This window comes from Aethalodelphis obliquidens, unplaced genomic scaffold (genome assembly GCF_003676395.1).
Source record: "Aethalodelphis obliquidens isolate GAN/ISIS:26980383/991018 unplaced genomic scaffold, ASM367639v1 scaffold5, whole genome shotgun sequence".
NCBI classification, from domain to species: Eukaryota; Metazoa; Chordata; class Mammalia; order Artiodactyla; family Delphinidae; genus Aethalodelphis; species Aethalodelphis obliquidens.
Window position 1 is genome coordinate 33,600,177 of NW_020837949.1, and position 22,813 is coordinate 33,622,989.

General features: G+C 34.1%; 1 pseudogene across 1 annotated transcript; it reads right to left on the minus strand.

The window, feature by feature from the left end:
- Nucleotides 1-12,247: 12,247 nt before the first annotated feature.
- LOC113618568 (anaphase-promoting complex subunit 10 pseudogene) lies at nucleotides 12,248-13,568 on the minus strand (annotated as a pseudogene). Its single transcript, XR_003432037.1, has 2 exons — nucleotides 13,358-13,568; nucleotides 12,248-12,932 (listed from the first exon to the last, which is right to left on the minus strand). The product of XR_003432037.1 is annotated as an anaphase-promoting complex subunit 10 pseudogene (transcript).
- Between the last annotated feature and the right edge of the window lie 9,245 nt (nucleotides 13,569-22,813).

Here is a 22,813-nt window from a genome sequence, read left to right on the forward strand (position 1 = left end):
AAAATCATACCCCATCTCTGGTATAAAAATTTAAAGAAATTATTAAAGAATGCTTTAACTCTCAAAATATCTTGGCTTAGGTTTTAGGTGTAATGTGGAACAAGAATATTACCTCGTCTTTTGTTCAAGAAAATTAAAGCAAATTATTTTTCGTTTATTGTCCAGCTTCAGGATTTTAATCCAAGCAATAGTTATGAGTAAGTCAAAAGACAAAGAGTCAGATAAAAGCCTTGCAATCTGAAATCACACAAATTAATTACAAGGGTCTGACTGAAAGTTGGACTTAGCAGAGTGTCTGCCAACAGTAAGCTGGGAATAAATGTTATGGTTGTCTTTATTACTTTTATTACATTCCACTCCTAACCAGTTTAGGAGAGAAGCAGGGCATTCAGGGGGAGCCTTCTTGGTCTTACCCATAACTACCTCCATGACAGTGTTGTAGGAGTTGGAAGCAGGCTTTGAGAGAGAAACTTGAACTTGCAAAATGATTCCTTATACTGGAATTTTTGATTCCCTTGATTGCTGATCTGAAAGCCACAGCACAGTGCCTATACAGTAGTGGTGAGGGAGGGAAGGGGCAGCTCATGGACACCTATGTTTGAATTAGTCTTCAGCTGTATTAGTCCTAAGGCGCCTTGATCTTGCTGGTGATAAAGCCCACCTATTGCTTCTATTTACAATCAAGGTTAAAGACTGTTAGTATTAAAGTAAATTTCATGGGCAGGAGGATTATAGTAATATCTCCATTCCTTGCTAAAACAACTAAGTTTCTGCCTATTCCAAATGGTATTTATACAAGTGTGTATGTGACAGTTTAACACCCTAAATGTGATCTAATAGTTCTACTGAATTTTAGACTGAATGCTACCATAAACATCTACTATATTAAAAATATTTGCATATGGCCTTCTCCTATTCTGAAAATTTATGAATTTTAATAAAGTTGCTTAGATTGTATAGCCCACAGTTATAATTGCTCATAATCCAGGAATATTATTTAAAGGGAATTGAAATTATATGAAAACACTTAAGAGCAGAATTATGTCTTCAGCTTTCCCATTACTTTTTATATGTTGATTATTAATTTCACCATGGTAAATGAAAGGATACTTAATTGAGATGAAAACTCTACTTAGCTTTGTAAATATGTTCGTGAATTAACATGTGTACAAATGTATCTTCATGATAACTTAAGATTTATCAACAAACAAACCTATAGAGTAATATGTACTTTGGTCTAGCCATTATAACAATTAAATAGTTGTTTTCTTAAGGCAAGGCAACACCACCACCAAAAAGAATACTATGTAATTATAATGAATGATTAAAAAAAATAATTAGGTTCCAGATCAATAATGTACATCCAGTTTCATGTAATAAAAAGTAACAACTTCATACGTTAGAAAAATATAAAATGGAAAATAAAGTTTTAGAAATTTATTTTAGAGCATTTTCTAAACTGGATAATTCCAGAAATCTTCCCTCACTGTCCTTCTCCTTCTATAGTAAACCACTGCTAACTGTTCTTTTGAATTTTTTTGTTTTTTCAATTTAGTTTAACACAGCTTTATTGCTGGGTATACAGAAGTCAACAAGAGACATTAGGTGTCCTGAAGAGTTTCACGATTAGTAAGGAAGATTATTTGTTGGCTCATTTATGTATGCTCCAAATGTACAAAAAATTATTTAAGGCAGCCTTAAAAAATACATTGTAACAGTATAAATAATATGAATAAAAAACAGGTAAGAATGATGAAGGGGAGAATAAACAGGACTAGGGAAATAAAATGTAATTAGAAATAACATCCATGCATTATACACATGCAATAAAATCTTAAATACTTTCAGTGAGATATGTGTAAAGTGATAAAATGCAATGTACGATTAAGTATAATAATTAAAAAGTACAGGGCTTCCCTGGTGGCGCAGTGATTGAGAGTCCGCCTGCCGATGCAGGGGACATGGGTTCGTGCCCCGGTCCGGGAAGGTCCCACATGCCGCGGAGCTGCTGGGCCCGTGAGCCATGGCCGCTGGGCCTGCGCGTCCGGAGCCTGTGCTCCGCAACGGGAGAGGCCACAACAGTGAGAGGCCCGCGTACCACAAAAAAAAAAAAAAAAAAAAAAAAGTACAAAGTAGAGCTGTAACAGAAAGAGAATTGAATGCATAACTAGCGAATCTTTTGAGGTTTTAGCTAAATGAAACAGGTTTTTGGAAGAGGTGGTATCTGACCTCACTTTTGAAGAAACTAGAGAAAGAGTAGACACATGGAGTAGAGGGTGGAACAATACCTGCAAAGTTGTATAGGCATGAAACAGAATGGTATAGAACGTGGTACTAGTGTATTTAGGAAATCAAATGCTGCATTATAAAGTAGAAGAGAGCACAGGTAGGCTTATTGGTGGGTGTGGAACTGGCCAGATCTAGAGTGCGTAACTTTTTGTATTAAAAGAATATGGATAAAGGAGAACTTCAGTGACCCAGGTTTGAGATGCTGGTTCAGTTGAATGATTAGGAAGAGGTGTGAAATAATTACTGTTATTTTCAAGTTGGGGTTGGGAAATCAAACAAAGAATAGTATCGTGAACCTCCAGTTTTTACCTCCTAGATTTTTGAAGGCAGTGTTTTTTTCATCTATATTTTCACCAACTACTACTTGCCCTACCCCAGCAATACCACTGGAATATTTTGAAGCTAATTCCAGAAGTTATATAATTTAATCAGCAAACAGTTCAGCATGTATTTCTATATGATAAGGACTTATTAGAAACATAACTGGAACACACATAAAACATTAATAGTAATCCCCTAAGATTCTCCAATACCTAGTCAATGTTAAAATTTTCCCAATTATTCTTCCAAAAATTCGTAGGGATAATATATTAAGGACACTTTTTTGCCTGGCTTTGTCTGTATATTTCATATAAAAGTATATTTCTTGGCTAAACTAATCAAAGTACTATTAACATCAATTCTAAAACATACAGTGTTTGAAATGATAGTGGCTTATAACGAAAGTTTTGGACTATTTAAATTCTGGGACACAGGATTCAGTTGTCAGCAGCTAGGATGAGATGAACTACTACAGAATCCGTATCGCCTATAGTTTTACAGATAGAGGAAAGGTGGCAGAACATAGCACAATTCAGTTTTCAAAGATGCATTAGTAAAAGTTCATTTAATAAATGATTTTTTTTTACTTGACGGAGAGCCAGAAACTACTTGAATATCCCCTGTATCTGTTTAAGAAAATAGTTCGGGTAGCTATAGGAAATGGGTGAAATGATTACTAAAATCAGTAAATGCAAAGAAAGCAAAGGAAAACATAAACCATACAAAAATATTTCCAGTACCAAATTTTTTGTCATTTGTTAAACCACAAATAGGCATACACAGAGCTGTAGTTCAACATGCTTTTGTTGCTAACTTAAAGTTTGGAGCACTGCTCTGCAAATCAACCAGACTGGACCATGAGTTACAAATTTTATATATACATATAATATATATGTATATTATATATATATAATATACATATATGAAGTGTAAGAGACTAATTGGGAAGTTATGGTTGGACATGAACAAATGTTAGAGACAAATTATTAGAGGGGTAAGAAGACTTAAGCTGGGAGGAACTGACTAGTTCTTTACAGGTAATGCATAATTCTAACTGATAAAATTGAATTCAACATAGATATTTCAGAAAACTTATTTTCTAGTTGTAATATTTATATTAGAATTCATAGTCTGCCTCATTTGAGCTTCAGTAAGTCTGCAAGTGGCTCCCTAACTTGCAAGTGAAAGTGCTTATTACATAGTAACAGATGGAAAAATAGAACCAAACTGCACATGGGATAAAATCAGAGTCAACATATAGTTTATTTGCAAAGGAATATTTTTTCAACTAAAATCATTGCACCTACTAACTGACCAAGAGTCTTTTCCTGTATTAATCATTAAAAATGACTTTTAAAGTGTTCATTTTAAAGGGAGATTTTTCATCTTAAACAGGTTTGTTGGGCAAGAAAGTTATTTAGTAATAAAAAATGACCAATACTGCTTTTGAAATTGTTCTTCAAAACATATCTATACAAAGTTCTTTATGAAAGATAGAATAAAAAGGGATTTTAGCTCATCAGTAACTCTTAAAATGTGTAAGTCCTTTATGACTATAAACTCTGTCATTTTATTCTTGTACAATAGCCAGCAGTGCTACACAGAGTAAACAGTTGTTCCCAACTTCAGAAGCCTGCAGAGGTCAGTATAGCGACAGCAACAAGACATCACATGGATCAGTTGATCAATGCTGAAAGTGGACCATTAGATCACAAACTTATTATTTATACATACCACCATCTTGAATATTAAAATGAAGTTTGTCATAGTTAGGATAGAATATCCTTTGAGTAATTGGTCTTTATAACATTTACATTTAAAGAAAATCAACATTTGGAAAATCATTCTGCTCAAAAAGGGTGGCGGGCAGAATAAGAAATGAAATTTAAAATTACAGTAGTGACCACTTTATATAAAAATAAATGTTCTTTATGTGTACTGAAGGATTTGAAAAATGTTCTGTTCCTTTGAACTGGGGAATATATTCTTCATACTTGGTTCACCAGCTTCTGGCACCTGTCAGTGAAGCTCACTGTTAACCTGGGCAAAGCTATGATTTTTTTTTTTTGACATTGATACATCAATGAAGTTTTCTTATTTCTAGTCATATTCTGTATAATTCAAAGTAAAAAATGCTTCCAAATATAGCCATAGTTCTCAGGTACAGTTTACAATTTTCTGTACCCACATTGAAAATAAGTATTTTAAATTTGGACATGGAAATGTGCACAGATATATTTCTTATGAAAACATTTTTACAATTGGTTTTTATGAAAGTGAAGAAAACAGACAAGTTTTAGAAACTGTACTTTGATATCCAGAAGCTGTCTTATCCATGATGACCTGTCAGTGACCTTTGTCATGACACTGAAGGACTGCACTCTCCAGGGGTGAGAAGTAATTCAACTTCAATTGTTCCTGTGCGCCAGACATGTATAAAACAGAGACTATAAACATATACTGTAGGCTTATTTTGGCTCCAGTTAAGCTGACACCATCAAACTCATTTAGTTTAGAACTTGGAGACATGGTTTCAGTATCAGTTCTCTGCTGCAATCCAGAAGGTTAAAGAAAAACCAACATTGGGCTTTTGCTGGGACAGCAGTTACCTATTGTAAAGTAAGTTCCTCATACTTTTTTACAATAATGCTATGTCAGTGTTTGCTGTTTCTAATTCCACTATGGATGGGCAAAGTCAAAAGCTTTCTCAAAAGATCAGAAGATAGAAAGTGAGACATTAAATTGACATTTTAAAAAAAAGAATATGTTTACTATTTTAAATTTAGCTTTGCTTTTCCCTAAATGTACTTCGGTAGGCACTTGTGCAAAAATATGAATGAAGTATGCAGGCAAGCAGTTAGTTTTTATTGTCCACAAATAAATGTATACTAAATTTTTTTCTACTTACATATTTGTTACAATTTTTATCTAAAATTTTAAAAACTTCTCTGAGAACATCATCTCAGTGTTCTTGTAGTATGACCATATATCCTAATCCATGGCAGTATAATGGACTGTAATAGCCTACAAATTAGGCAAAGATAAATAACCCTATAGTGGATATAAAATAAAGTTAATATAGTTAATAATGCTAATTAATATCACATTCTATATCCTATCAAAAAGTAACTTGAATTTATATAAACTGGTTACTTATTAGGCCACAAATACAACCTAAAAAAATCTCAAAAGGCATAAAGTATTTAGGATGTTATCTTAATACAATGCATAACCAGAAATTAATAACAAAGGACAAGTTTAAAATGTCACTTGCAATAAAAATAATTCTTTCTTGAATAATGCTAAGATCAAGGAGAATGTCAAGCCTGCGATTACCAGTTGTAAAATGACAATGGGAACATCACCAAACAAAGTGTATGGTGTGCATCCAAAGCTGTAATCTGACAAGAATTCAGAGATGTAAGTGCTTAAATTTAAAAATAAGAAAAAATAAATAGGTATTAAACAGTTGGACAAATGAATATAACCAGAGTTGAAGAAAACAGAAACTTATAAATAACTAAAAAAACCCCAAATAAACAAATCTCTCCAAGATAATGTTCTTTGAAGAAAACTAAAATATGAAATCTGTAATATAGCTAATCTGGTAATAATCTGGTAGGCCTCCCAGAGATGTCACATCCTAACCAGGAACTTGTGAGTGGGTTATCATAAATGGTGAAAATGACTTCGGATATATGATTAAGTTAAGGATCTTGAAAAGGGGAGATAATCCGGAATTATCCCAGTGTGCCCAAGGTAACCATAAGATTCCTAGTCTGGGGGAGGCAGTAGAGGTAGAGTCATAGAGCTGCAAGGACTCAACAGAGGTTAGAAGGAGAAAATATGTTACACTGCTGGTTTCGAAAATGGAGGAAGGGGCCATGAGCCAAGGAATAGGAGCATCCTTTTGAAGTGGGAAAGGCAGGGAAATGGATCTCCCCAAGAGCTTGCCAAAAGGGCACAGCCTGTGCACATGTTTTAGACTTCTGAAATAATTATATGTCATATATATGCATATAATATATAGAATAAACTATAAAAACTATCATGTTTTTATATGTACAATACAGTTGTTACATAATTGTGTTGCTTTAAGACTCTAAGCTTGTGATAATTTGTAACAGTGACAATAGGAAACTAATATAGCTAACAACTGAAAGGGAAAAGCTCATAAGGAGAATTAAAAGTAAGGCTAACTATAAAATAATATGTATGGCTGAGATTAAATATGTTGGATCACTAAATACAATTTAATGCTAATAATTTCAAAATCTGAAAGAATGCAAGAATCTCCTGAAATGGTTCCAAAGTCTGGCCAGTGAAGTATACAAAAATAAATGGTACAGTGTACTTCCAAAGCTAGATACAAACATTACAAAATAAATTCAGAGAAAACCCAAAAGAATATTAAAAAGTAAACCATCATTATATGTATTAACACTTTAAGCTTCAAGATAATCCCATGAGGAAAGCAACCTTATTATCCCCATTTTGTAGATGAAGAAACTGAGGTTAATAGGCCCTAAATTACATAGTTAATAAGTTTCAGAGCCAGTTTTGAAACACAGGGCATCTGGTTTCAGTGCTTATGTTGTAACATTTTTACTTCAAAATACAAGGATGGATCAAAATAGATCAATTTCAGTAAGTCATTGAATCAATAATAATTCAGAAAAAAATATTTTGTCATATTTCAAAGAATATCTTGATGAAATGCGATATCCCTTTCTAAAAAAATTGGCACAAACTAAATATAAAACAATGCTGTGATAAAGTTTATTTTAACAATAATCAGCATTTTATTTGATTTTGAAACATTGAATACATTTTAATTAAAATTAGGAACCAGAACAACATAAGGATGTCTATTGCTGTTATTCAAGATGATTCTGAAAGTTCTAGAGAATATAATAAAGGAAGAAAAAATTTAGATGTTAATATTGGAAAGAAAAAGATAAAATTATCGTTGCTAGAAAACATACTTGTTTAGAAAACTCAGAATAATTGATTAAAAATTTTAGCCCTAACAAGCAAGATTAGTAATGTAATCAGTTACAAAATCAATTTGTTTATAATATATCACTATGAAAGTTTAGTCAGTATAATGGCAAATATTCTCATTCACAAAGCAATGAAAATAAGTTATACAAATGATTTTAAGGTGAAAATATGTTCTAGACTTGTTGAAGAACCTCTATAAAGATTAGGAAAGGAAAAGAGAAAGAACACTTCAATAATTGTTTTCCTGAATTAGAAACATACTAAATCTGAGTACCAATTATCCCCTTAAATAAATGATAAATCCAATTAAAATTTTGAAGTAGTATTGTGTAACTTTTCTTAAATGTTTTACCCTGGGGTAGATATTATGTCAAGTAATAGATGTATAAGTATGCATGCTTTTTTAAGACTTACATAGTTTACTGGTTAGGATTATTATTATTTGTAGATGAAGAAACAGGTTTTGAGAAGTCAAGTGTTTATGACACAGAATTAAACATTGTCTCAGCCTGTACAATTTGAGATCCTCCCACTTTAATACTTTGTAACATGACTCAAAATCCCTATTAAAAATGTTGGGAAACTTTATCAAATGATTCTAAATTTCATGTGTAAGATTAAATCTATGAGAATAGCCAGGATAATTCTATAAAAAATATAGCTTATTTAATGGTGTACTTGGCTTTTAAATGTTAAAGTACATTGTAAAATTATAGTAATTAATAGGGAGATATCAGTACAAGGAACAGAAGAGAAAACTTAACCATCAAACCTAAGTATCAGTGAAAACACTAGTATGTGATAAAAATGGTATTTTAAGTCAGTGCAAATTGATGAAATATTTTCTAAGTAGTGCTAGGACAATTATTTTTAACCATAATTACATTCCCAATAACATGCCATACTTCAGAACTTCAAAATATAATCCGGATTGGTTAAAGAATTAAATACAGCATATGAATCTACAAAAAAGCAAAAAAAATTAAGCAAATATTAATGTGATTCCACAACAAGAAGGTCTTTATAAAAATGAAATAAAAAATCATAAAAGAAAAATGAATGGATTTCAATAAATAGACATTTGAAGTTTTGTATATAAATCAGTACTAGAAACAAGGTAAGCCACAAATTGGGAAAGAATTTTCAATGTATTTGATCAATGACTGATGTTATTATGTGGACAATTCTTATATATTAATTATAATAAAGTAAGCAATATTAAAAGAAATCAAATCACTAGACAGATGATTAAAATAAATGCAAATGTCTAATAAACACTTATAAAATTATTCAGCCTCACTTTTAATCAGTGAACACTAAACTGATCATACAGCATTCTCTCCCCCCTCAAAAAAGGCTGATTGAATGGCTGATTTCTGACTGTTAATGAAGAAGTCTGTTAGTTTACTTTTTTAAGTAATGGCTTTATTGAGACATGATTCACGTCATAAAATTCCTCCTTTCATGGTATACAATCCACTTTTTAGTATGTTCACAGAGTTATACAACCATAACCACTATCTAATTTTAGAACATTTTCATTACCCCAAAGAGAAAAATTATGCCTATTATCATCATTCTCCATTACCTTCTCCCCCTTGGAAGCACTAATTTACTTTCTGTCTCATCAGGTTTGCCTATTCTGGACATTTCCTATAAATGGAATTATCCATTTTGGTCTTTGATATTGGCTTCTTTCAGCTGGCATGTTTTCAGGGTTCATCCATGTTGCATCATGAATCAAAGCTTCATTCATATTTATGGCCAAATGTTCCATTTTATGGATTTCCATGTTTTCTTTATCTGTTCATCAGTTGATGGACATTTGTTGTTTCCACTTTTTGGACTATTATTAATAATGCTGCTTTGCACATTCATGTACAAACATTTGTGTGGACGTTTGCTTTCAGTTCTCTTTGCTATATATCCAGGAGTGGAACTCCTAAGTTATGTAGTAGTTGTATGTTTAATATTTTGAGGAGCTGCTGAAATGTTTATCAAAGAGGTTGCACCTTTAACAATCTCAGCAGCAATGTAGGAGAGTGCCAATTTCTTCACATCCTTGCCAAAATTTGTTAATGTCTGTGTTCTTAATTTTAGTTACCCCAGGGGGTATAAAGTGATCTTTCATTATGGTTTTGATTTTTATTTTCCTAATGACTAATGATACTGAGCATCTTTTCATATACTTATTGACCATTTGTGTATCTTCTTTAGAGAGCTGTCTATTTAAATCCTGTGCCACTTTTTAATTTGGCTATTTGTCTTTTTATTGTTGACCTGTAAGCATTTGTCCTGGATACAGGTCCCTTATTAGGTACAAGTGTGCAAAAAATGTTCTCCCATTCTGTGGGCTGTATATATATTTTCTTGATGGTATCTTATGAAGCACAGAAGTTTTTAATTTTGGTGAAATCGAATCAATTTTTTTTTGGTCACCTGTGCTTTTGGTGTCATATCTAAGAAAGCATTGTCAAACTCGTAAAGATTTACTCTTAAGTTTTCTTCTAAATATTTTAGAGTTTTAGTGCTTACATTTACATCTGTGATATATCTTGAGTTAACTTTTATATATTGTGTGAATTAGGGGTACATTTTCATCCTTTTGTGTGTAGATTTCCTGTTGCTCAGCACCAGTTGTTAAAAAGACTGTTCTTTCCTCATTGAATTTGCTTGATATCCTTGTTTGTTGTTGTTGTTTAGTGACTTAACTGCACTAAGTTTATAAAGTCTATTTTTAGTTATGTGGAAGCGTTGGAAACTCATTAAGCTTAGTGGTCAATTAATGATGGGACAGAGATTACCTTACGTATCTTGAATTAATAAATCTCCCAGCCTTTGCCAAGTGGTTCTCTGTGTATTGGAAGGCATGCATCACTGCTCCAACAGGCAGTCTATAACCCTGCCTTAGCCTTCTGTTCCTGCCTGGGGAGAGCCTCAAGTTCTGGTAGAGGTGGGCGATTGGGGTGTTTCCAGCTTTTCCTTGAAATGTGCACAGTTCTGCATGTGTGCTTGGCATTCTAGATTCTCAAGAATATATCAGAGCTTTACAGCACTGCTTATGGAAGTATCATTCCCCAGATATTCCTTTTGAGATTTTTAGTCAGCCTCTTATTTAGCACTGACTAGTACTCCACCTCAGGCTGCTTTGATGTTGAATAATTGCCACTGATTATTTTCAACAAATGCTCTAGGAATATGGCTGTTCACACAGGGCAAGCTTTGAGTTTGATCAAATGAAGGCAAACCCTAAGAATGGAGTTTTTCAGGGAGCTTCCAAATGGCAATATTTCTCTGGGAATGGGACTTTTGGGGATCTCCAAACCCATCTGTTTCTTCCAGTGGCTACTAGGTTGCTAATTTTTATAGCCATCATAGTTGTGAGGCTATTGGTTTTCAAGCATGCTATGGACCTGGGAAGAGAGGGATAGGAATAGAGGAAATTTAAATGACACAAAGCTTACTGTTCATACTGAGATTCAGTCATTTTTCTTGATAAGTTCTCCTTGGATTATTGCAAGTCTTTGGTTAAATTTCCAAGATTCTGAAAAAGTTGATTTTGATGATTTTTGCCAGTGGTCTCATTTCTTCTGTGGCAGAGCAGATTTTTCAGAAGTCCTTTTCCACCATTCCCAACATGCTTCTCTTAATTTACTTTTAATATAAATTATTCTATTCTAAGTTTAAATTGTTTTAAGCTTTATTTACAGTGTGGTTTAGAACATGCTAGAAATTGCATAATTTACAACTACTTAAGCTTATTAAAATTATGAGAAGCTTCAAATGAAAACTTAAAAATTTCCAAAATGGTACATACTTTTAGAGTTCTTTTTGAGCTAAATCACCAAAACATATTTGACGTCTGTCTTAATAGGAAAGGAGTTTGAAGGACCTGTTTGAAGAGAATGAGAATTGTGACAACACAGATGGACCTAAAGGGCATTATGCTCAGTGAAATAAGTCAGAGAGAGAAAGGCAAATACTGTATGATATCACTTGTATGTGGAATCTAAAAAAAACAACAACAACAACAAATGAACAAGCACGACAATACAGAAACAGACCCATAGATACAGAGAACAAATAAGTGGTTGTCAGAGGGGAGGAGAGTGGGGGAATGAAAGGAAACAAAAGGTAACTAACTATGTGAAATAATGTGTGTGTGTGTACATCACATTGTACACCTTAAATATATATAATTTTTTGTCAATTGCACCTCAGTAAAGCTGAAAAAAGGAAAAAAAAAGGAATAAGAAGACTTTAAGTATTATTTAGATTGGGACAGCAAAACACAAAGTTCTTTTGACTTCTCTATTTAAGAATATGACAGTGTTGAAGGGAATATATATGATATGAGAGAAGATAGGAAAAATTGTGAAGAAAACAAAGAAGAAAATGAGGAGGGAAGTGCCATGGTTGGAGATTGGAGCCTGTGGAAAGAGGCAAGTGGGAAATTCCTTAGGGCAGATGGTTAAATATCTTTTAAGAAAAGGGATTTCTAAAAATCAAGTTTGTTCTATATGCATACCCAAGCTCTCAATTAAGTCATTACCAAAAAAATTACATATACAAAACATAAAATTAAAAAAAAAAAAGGAAAAGTGAGAGCCAGCACGTATAAACTTTTTTTTGACCCAAAAGTTATTTATTAAACTTACAATAAAATATTTTTCAATGCATTAAAAAATTGCAAAATAATTGATGCATTTTTCAATAAAGATACCAGATTTAATATTTACTGACAAGATAAAGATATGTTTAATGACTTGTTCTATTTCAAGGTCACCTTATTGAGCGATACATCATGAAATCAGTAGTTGTACATGTAGGAAATTTACCAATGGAGCTTTCTTCCACGGGTGTGTATATTTTAATTTGTCTCATGTGGGTATCTCTTCCGTTCTGATGATTGGCTAGAACAGCAATCTGTATCATGAATGTACGAGTTGGCTTCTTATGATTATCAGTTAAGGGAACGTGAATCCAGCCACTTGGTTGCACCAATTCAAGTTGCCGGATTTCTTGAAGATTATGAAAATTATTTCCTACTCTGACTGAGATCTTGCTTGGAGTATAGCTGTCATCAGATTTGTAGTCCGCATAAATACATAATGTCTTCACTGTTGTTTTTCTTCTGAATTGGATGTTCACTAAATGAGGCTGGGAGCCATCTGACTGCCAGTAAGTTTCTAGATTGTCATCTCGTAATTGATCCACTCCAAATCCTGGTTTGCAAGATGAGAGAGCACATATAAACTTCTGATATTCTCTGGAGGGTGTATTCAACTCTCTGTCCTGCTGTAGCACTGTCTTCCAGTCTTATCATAAAACTGGATCACCAGATCACATGGACAGTTTGTATACTCTCTCGGGAGGATGAGATGTTTCTACAGTGTATTTTGGAACCCCATCAGTAGAGACCTCTGATTCATTGAGGATTCCAGAGAATGCCAACTTGAAACCTAAAAACAATTACGATAAATTTGAGGAACTTCAGTATTAATTTAGCATTGAATCCCATGACCTGGATGCTACTTCCCGAAAAATTTTGGCAAAGAATGCTTATAGTATTATCCTTGTGGTTGGAAACTTCTCAACAAAGCAACACACATAGATGAAAGCAATGCTTTGATGGACTTTTTGAGAAGGATTCAGTTTCATCTCCATCTATGATTACATGCCCAGAATCATATAAACAAAGACTTCACAATTTAGCTGATGTTCCAAGATTGAAATTAGTTGCCTTGGTTCTCCTTGTTGAATCCCAGAAGATGGGCTGAATTCAGGAAGCACTGTGCCTTTGCACTGCTGAAGCGTGCTTTCAGTGTGTCCAGCAAAATGGTCCCAGAACACCAGCAGAGCCACAGAGAGCTGGAAAACACTTTGGGACTAGTAATGAGAACCTTTAATGATTCCTTTCTAAAGTCCTCTTTAAAATCCTCTCTAAAATCCATTTTCTGATCCTTACTGTCAAGAAGAATAATGGGTAATGCATCTATACCTATATTTTGTGGAATATAAATTTTTCTCCCTTTTATTTAGATATAAAACAACCAAGTTTTAGCGCAGGTATTTTTTTGTAGCTATGGCACTTAACAATTTTTTCACCATCATTTGAATCAGTTTGACTTCCCAGTGAGTGATGTACAGCAGACAAATACTTCACTATACCTGAGAGTGAAATTAAATCGACTAGCCACACACTGCTAGCTCTAAACTTGGAATTCTTGTTGACAATAAAAGATTACAAAATATCTTGCTTCAGAGCCTATGGTAAATAATTTCAGATATAATCATTTTATGCATTGTCCCCCTTGAGGCTCTGAAATATTCGCAGTATCTCTCCACACAGTCTACACTAGGACACAAGCACACTCACTCACTTGCTCATCTAAGTTAATATTTTACTCTTGTTTCTTTAGTCTAAATGCCCTTCCCCTAAATTTCAAGTCTCATCCCTTAAATCTGGGCTCTACTGCTCATTCTTCCATACACTCTTTTCCTCATTCTCCTTGTACTTTTCTCAGAATACTGCTTGCACCTCTGTTTGGCTTAATTTCCGTCAACAAGGTATTTGTTGTCTGTTGGAGGCAGATGCAAAGCTCCTTGTAAGCAGATTCTCTCTCATTTATCTACTTTTCTCTGCAGCTAGCTTTGAAATATTTGGTGATCTGAATAGAAAAAGGAGCCCAAAATTCAGACTTCCATGGAAAACTAGTGGAGAAAAATATCCAGTTACTCTGCATTTTTTGTATTTTGTATTAGGAGTTTATGGAGAAAACTCCTAGAAAAATCAGACAGGGAAAAACACTACACTGAGGCCTATGCCGTAGTGCTTAAATTTCATACGTAGGCTCTAACTGTGTGGAAATTTGCTACAGTCTCTGAGTAGCAAAGACTTCCACAATGTGCACAAAGGTTTTGACTAATTGGACTGAAATGACAGGTTACTTTAATTGAACAAGTTAGATATCATTTTGAGCTACACTCTTATTTGGTGTCTAGAGAGCCAATAACAAAGGGAATTGACTGAACTTTTCAACTTTTCACTATTTATTTAGACACTGTATAGACGTAGCCCAAAGGAAATCTCTCCCAAAATACCTCAAAGAATTTTTTCTTCAACTGCATAAGATCATGAGAAAATAAAATCCCTCTGTTCTCAAATGACACTTTAAAGTTATGAGTATAATGTGGGGAAATCAGTTCAGCCATGGATTATCAAAACAACAGAAATATAAAACAGGTATCAATTTATAATATTTGCTGAAATAAATTGATTCAAACTGTCAGCTAGGTTGTTTGACACTGAAAATAAAATACCAAACATACTAAAGTAGAAACTTAGCAATGAAAAGCCTGACCCTCCCTTTTTATGATATTATCTTACTGTGAATTGAACTGATTGATAAATTAAGTTCAATTTGGCTCATTTTGCATGAATTCAGTCCTGGGTCAAAAGAATTTTTAAAGTTTTCTCACACCTTTTCTACTGGCCCATATTTTCATCCTTTGTAGAAACCATTCTGCAGTTATACCGAATTGATTCTACTGAGCTCCATAGCAATGGCTTTCTATCACTCTGTTCCCTTTGAAGAGAGCGGTTTTTCTGACATGATCTGGGTCTTGGGTGAGATGAGCGCATCTCTTCTTTTGTTGGTTGTCAGAAAGTCTCATTTGTGTGACTAGTTTAATACCAAAATTAAAAACTTAAGTAGTAAATGGACTGGGGGAGATTCAGGTGCAACAAGTTAAAAAGAAAAACAGTAGGCTTTAAGAGCGTATGCATGAAAGAGCAATGTGCCAGGATGGAGTTGTGTACCTCGATGGATGACTGCCATCAAAAAGCACGCATCCATTGAATGCTGCCATTGTATGTCGGCCCAAGCTGTGTTGAAACACTTTCTGCTGAAGTGTTCTGCCCAGGGTGGTGACCTGTGGTCCCCTAGGTTCTAAGCTGTCCTATGGATAGAAATACATTTCCTGTTTCCCATATCCCCCGTCTCCCCACCCATATATCAGGGATTGGTTTGAAAGAATGAAACAGAGACCTTACAGATGCTTAAAGACCAGAAATTCTATCAAGGGGAAAAAGAAATGGAAAAGAGAAGAAAGAGAATAAATCCCCAAATCCCTGCACATGCAAAGCTTTCTTATTTTTTTTTTTCACACTTCTAAAGTGCCCATTCAAAACCACATGAGTAAAAACGAAGTTGTGTGTTTTTCACATCCTTCAGAACAGGCTAAGGGATGAAAATGAGGGTGAGTTCCCTATAGTCAAACATGCCCAGAAGTAGCAAACTTTGACTTAGCCACAAGCCAAATAAACTGCTCCCGAATAATTGGGTCTTGGTTTAAATCCATAGAGATGCTCTTTTCATGTATGTGAGGTGGACTTTTGATTTCATCTCTGGGACAAAGTTTAAAGTTATTCTGTGACTCTGGCCTAGAAAATGAAGAAAACCCTTGTAACGGGATGGCTCATGTAGGCTTATTATGAGTGTGTGTTTAACTCCCTCATGTGAATTATATTTTGAATCATTACCACTCAAGAGTCACAAGGTTTCATCTACTTAAGCTCAAGATACCCGTGTGGAAAAGCATTCTAAACTCAACTCGCTGGGCAAATACCACTTTAATACTTGAGTACTTAAATACAAACATTATAACAGAAATTAGAGCTTTCTGGTTTTCTTGACTTGTATCACATTAAATTAACAGACACAGTAACAGACCTACATTACATATCAAAAGAATAACTTTTTAGAATTCATATCCGAGGGAAAGAGACAAAATTTAGTTTTTATGTCTTTTTACAATGGGTAGAAAGGTCCGTGAGACAGAAGGATAAGATGAGCTCTCATCCTAGCATATGATATAAAATGGATCTGAAGAAGTAAAAACATAGATGCTTAATGAACACTGAAAGCATGAGTGACACCAGGACTCACATCTAATTTATCTCTTTCTTTTCCCTGGACTTAGTATATTGGACTGATAAACTTACCTCAAGATGGATAGTTCATAGATAATTTCATCCCAAATCCCACCATTACAAATGGATTTCAAGCCTTTAAACTTTGCACTGTCCCCTGAACTTGAAATTTTTCAATCCTACTTTTGTCAGAGTGATAAATCTTTCTGGATGTATCTGGAAGGAAATTTGCTTTAAAATTTAAAATTTGCTTTAATCCCCTGTGGTCTGCAATAAGGTTCTGAAAGGGAAATACCAATATACCAGGTCAATACAGGAATGAAAATTTTTAAAGTACCAAATCCCAGCATGCATGTTCATAGTGAAAACCTAAATGACCAAACCAGGACTATGTTTTTTTTCTAGCTCAAACAAGCTCCAGTAATGAAACATCTAAAGCTATATAATAAAAATGATACTTTGTTATGGAAAGAGAATGGCTGTGGAAGTTTATTATTCTGTAGAATTTTATCTTCAGTAATATTTGTCTACATTTGGCCATGGAGCATATGAATTTAACCATTTGTTAAGAAGAGTGGAGGTTGTCTAATTTGAGGCAAATGCAAACGTAGCAATAATATTAGTAAGGGGAGTTTATTGTGCAAAGTATATTTTGAAAAATATACAGATAACTGCTAAGGTCATTGGAGAATTAATAAATTCCAACCCTAAATGTGCATGGGATGGTCTTTTACATGAATGTGTAATGCTCTTAATTTAATAGCCTGACATCAGCAATGGAAATAACAGTGTTTATTCTGCTATAGGGATGTAGTAAAGCCTAACCACAGAGGCAGTATTCACAGTTTTAGAAAGGATAAAATAAGAGATCAACACCAGTTTTGTCTTTTTAGTGGCAGGGATTTTGCTTCTGATAAAAAATAGTTCCCAGTTTTCATAAGAGAATTCCTTAATTAATAATTTCTTGCTAAAACAGATACTTATAAATGTTTATATTATATATGTAAAAAATATGTATACATATATAAAGCATTGTAATAGTGGAATACCTTCTTAAACAGTCTTATCTTTCCATCTTCTTTGTTCCTTTGTGTCAGAAACTAGGAGTATCCTGTTAGGTATGTCACTATTAGTTCTAGAAGTAATAACATTGTCCTTATTCACTACAGTAAGACCTCTGTGGTAACAGTGCTAATCTTAACCACTGACCAGTATAAGAATGCCACCCTCTATCTAGGGCCATACCTTCTATCCAAGTATATATACGATCAAACAGCAATAACCAACAAAAGATCAGTATAATAACGACCCAAGCTGTATTTCTATGGCAGAATCATTTTTTGTAACTTTGAAAGTTCAGTTATCCTTTTTGGTTAAAATTATGCAGCCCTTAAATAACTCCGAGTAAATGGATTATGTGCCATTAAGAGGTTTCTTGAAAGTTTTCATTAGCTACGAAATAAAATAGCTTTAAGCTTTAGAATGTTCTACTCAGTTGGAGACTCTCATGTCTTTCTGATATTCTTGTGACAATTTCTATTCTAAGTGTCAAAAACAACTCTGCTATCTGGAACAAGTCGTGTAGTATTCTCTCCTTTTAATATTCTAATCGTGAGGTGTGAAGTGAAATGGTTGCACAGTGTAATGGTGGTAAAGAAGTGGAGTGTCAATGAGACGGGGAAGGTGACAGACTCGGAATAGGTCCCTGAGGTGCTCTCCAAGTGCACTGGATAAAGATTCCCTTGGGAAAATTTTCTCATTAGTTCTCAGACACAGTTCAGTAATTCAATAGCGGGAGGTTACCATTAGTCACAAGACCAAAACATGTTACTTTCCATGCTTTAGTTCCTTTATTTGTATATGTCATTTTCAGACTGAAAATTATGAGCCCTACTCTCTGCAAAGGCAGTCAGCGAGTTGTTTACATACTGAAGTATGAACCATGACAAGCAGATTCTGTAGAGTTTTCTTTTAATTGTTGATGTATGAAGCAATTCAAAGGGAAATAGACATTTTAAATGATTCTAATGATACTTCCCTAAACAACTGTCAGTTCTTTATACCAGAATTACTAAACATGCACACACATACACACGTGTGCACATTTTCATAAGAAAATCAAGAAGCATTCAGACATGGTTAAAGAAAAGATCACATTATCAAAAACCTCTCTCACCCTTATTTATGCTACTTATAAAGTAAACTTGTCACTGCTTAAAACCAGTTACTCTCTAGTGACTATATTCTGTTTCAGAAATTGTTAACGTTCTTTCTAAAATCAGAAAATATTGAATGATTTACTGCACATGTGAATATGAAATATTCACATTTTGTACTGCAACTGAGGGGAAACTCAAAGACCGTGGCCGTTAATTTCCTATGTAATTAGTGAGAAAGATGTTAAAACACATAGATTATAATTCTGCATCTTTTCTTTTTCACTGTCATAAACAATATGTACCTTTTTCTATCTTTTGAAAGTTAACTGCACTCCCACTCTACACTTGAAGGCATAATGGGTCGGGGGATTGTCTGCCTCATTACTCACTAGGTCAGAAAGAAAGGAGTATACACCCGACAACCCTATTGGTCACTTAAATCCTCCTTGTTACATTAGGGAAACATTAATGAAATCTGTGAAAATGAAAATTAGATGCTATACTAACAGATTGTTGTAGATTTTTGTATTTCATAAGATAACTCAGTATTTTACTTCGCAGACTTTGTAATGGTAGTCATTCTTGTGTTTAAAAGATAACTAGTGTATGGTGTTGCAAAAAATTACTCCATTTACTTTATAATATATATTCTAGAGGAAATATAATTTAAATGTATCCACCTAAACATCATGACAGAATGGAAGAGGAAGTTAACCTTTTTTAAATGCAAAGTATGTTTCTTACAGAAATAAAATGTGGTAAGTAAACTGCAAGGGGAAGTTATCTATTAGAATAATGATGAGACATAGAGGAAAGACTAGACTTTTCCATATGAACTGGTTAAAAAAAAAAACCACTTCCTAATAGAAACACACTCCTATCAAAATAGTAATGATCAGGATTCCAAACAAACCATCAGAGACTTCTGTTTATGTGCTACCCATAGACTTATTGTTGAATTATGAATTGTAAATATTTATAAGTGACTCATTTTAAAGAAGTTGTCAGCTGCAGCTACAGTTCTTCACCTTCTGTCATCCCAGCTATCAAGGGGGCTGACTCAATCACTTTCTTGTCAGGCTACCTTTCTTCCCTAGAATACTCAATTCCCAAAACACAACAAAATATAAATGAATGGAAAGTGCTAATGATGCCTGATTGCCAAGAGGTATTAAGTTTTTAAAGGTACTTTGCTGACTAAATTTTAAATGAGCAAAATCCTGAAATTAATTTCCCAAGGCAATAATATTTGTATTTTTAATAGCTGTCCACTGAAAGGAAATATATAATATTGTCTTCTGGTATGTCTGTCTTTCCTGTGGTAGGAATCATGTCAGCTTTTAAAGTCCCAAGTATATGTAGTTTATTCCATGTTTAATTATATGATCTACACTCATAAAAACTAGACTAATGAAAAAAACCCAACATTTTAATTAAAGGAAAATGGCTTGAAATGATAAGATTTGGAAACTGTCCTGTATTAAAGGTATATTTTAAATCTTTAGGATCAGGCTGATGTCATTTTCAACAATTGAGTCAAAATCTTTATATTTAGCAAATAATACAGAATGGTTCTCAAATCTTATAATTTCATGCCATTTCCCCTTTAAATCACCTTAAAAGTGCCACTCTGGGGGCTTCCCTGGTGGCGCAGTGGTTGAGAGTCCGCCTGCCAATGCAGGGGACACGGGTTCGTGCCCCGATCCGGGAAGATCCCACATGCCGCGGAGCGGCTGGGCTCATGAGCCATGGCCCCTGAGCCTGAGCATCCGGAGCCTGTGCTTTGCAACGGGAGAGGCCACAACAGTGAGAGGCCCCCACACAGCCAAAAAAAAAAAAAAAAAAAAAAGTGCCACTCTGATGACAAAAGCTGTCTTCTCTACTGACTTCATAACAATCTAAACTTGTAATTTCTTTACCATTTTTGACTTGGGTTGGTTATATTATGTTTCTGCTGACATTGTGTTTTGTGGTATGTTTTCATAACTGAGAAGAATCTTTTCTAAGCAGGAGAGATGGATGGTTCCTGAAATCACAGCTTATGGGTTCAAATTTTTAGAAACAAGTGAAAAATTTTCTGTTGTGTTTGTTTATTTAGTCATTATTTTAGAAAAATTAGGCTTTTACTTAAATTTTATGCTGTGAAGAATTGCTTATATCTATATATATTTTAGTATACACAAAAGTCAAAATCAGTAATGGAAACTTAGCAAAACAGCTGAGTACTTTTCATTCAAATAATCAGATAGTCTCATTGAAAGGAGGCCTTAAAGTAGGAAATCAGTGGTTTTCCCAGGTTATGATATAAGTAAGCTAATGGCAATGTGTTAACCCTTCTTTAAGTATCTGTCCATTTAAAAAATCTTCTATGTGAAATAGCTCTTAAGAATCTTTTAGAAATTTGTGATGTCCTTACTATCATTGTAGTGCTGTGACTTACACATGCTCTCACTGACACTCACAAGCAAACAGACTCTATACCCACATGCAAACACATGAAAGTCAGGGCCCGCTCAACAGATGTACTCTTGTGTGGGAATCATACCACTTTTTTCTGAAACACTGAAGGCACGACTTTCAAGTAGTTTTAAATTTCAAATCAGGTTAGCGCATATTTAATTTCAACATGTTGGTTTAACACCAAGCCACACCAGACCTTTTAAAAATTCAGTGGCTATGATATAAAATTCTTCGCTGTGTTGCACCAATAAATTGAGAAGTGCAGTATAATTCTCCACTATCACTGGAACCATCGTGAAATGAAATAAAGACTTTGATACAGGTCCTCACTCAGGTGCACACTCTTTCACAGTTACATTCAAAGTGTTTGTTCACAAAACTTCATAAAAACCTACATAGAAGATGCATAATTTATGGAAGTGAGTAGTAAAAAAGAAAATCAACTCCACCATTTTCTTTCCTATTGGTCACTTTACATGCCAATAGATTAAAAGACTCTGAGTTCCTTTTCTTTGAAGACCACCTTTGTAACTGAGTTATTAAGTTTTTTTTATTTTTTTAAACTAAGCAGCCAAAAGAAAGAGGCACTTGACACCTCCAGCAAGTATCTCAGTTCTTTTCATATTGTCAATAGCTCCACTGATAGCACTGTTCTTTTGACAGCTAAAAGCAGATGTGCGGGTTAAGTATGGGAGCAATTCAGATGTCCACAGTAAACTGCAGGGGGGCAGAGAGAGCTCAGAGAGCAGCAGCTTTAAAGTAATTGACTAATACAGTAAGGATATTAAAGTCATTTAGTGCCAAAAGGGAACACACTGATCCCTGACCCTCAGCCACTTTGGAGTAATCTAGTATTCAATCCAGCGTGTAATGACTGCCAGGCCTGTCAATCCTCCAGGCTCTCCAGTCAAGTGCCTGTGGCTACTATTGGCTTATGGTAAAAGGACAGAAATGCAAGGAAATGCCTCTCAATCAGCCTGTGATGTGATAATGTTATTGCTCCAGTGTATTCTATATTGTCCCCGCATAGTTTAATCTGTTGAGACCCATGTCAAAAATTGCCCGTGGTCCCTAGAGGTCTTTACTCAATCTTTTAGTAATACAAGTGGATTTGAAAGGAAAGGGGGTAACTTACTTGATGAATTGTTTCCAGCTAATATATACATACTTATATATATATATATATATATATATATATATATACACACACACACGCACAAAATAAGAGGTCAACTGTGGCTTAAAGGCTATCTGTGCAAGGTATAAATTAGAAATGTGCTAGTCAGCTAGTAATCTGATTTGTGAACCCTTGTTCTTCTTTTACTCCAATGGGCAAAATATTTTACAATAAAAAATATTGACACAGAAACGTATTTACATGGTGGCTGATTCATATTCAGTGCATGTGCCAAAAGGAGTTTTAACAGGGGAAGATGTCAGAGAAAATGATTTACTTGTTTCTGCCACTTTGAGCACGTAAGAGTTGGCCAACTTCTGGGAAGCTTGCATTTTAAATGAGGTATTTTGCATTTGTAAAATATAATTATTGCTACAGGCTGCAATCGGGGGAAAAAAAAAAAAGAACCTAAGAGAAAGTGTAGGAAATTGCCATTTTTTGTTATTTTTATTTTGCTAATTAAGGCAC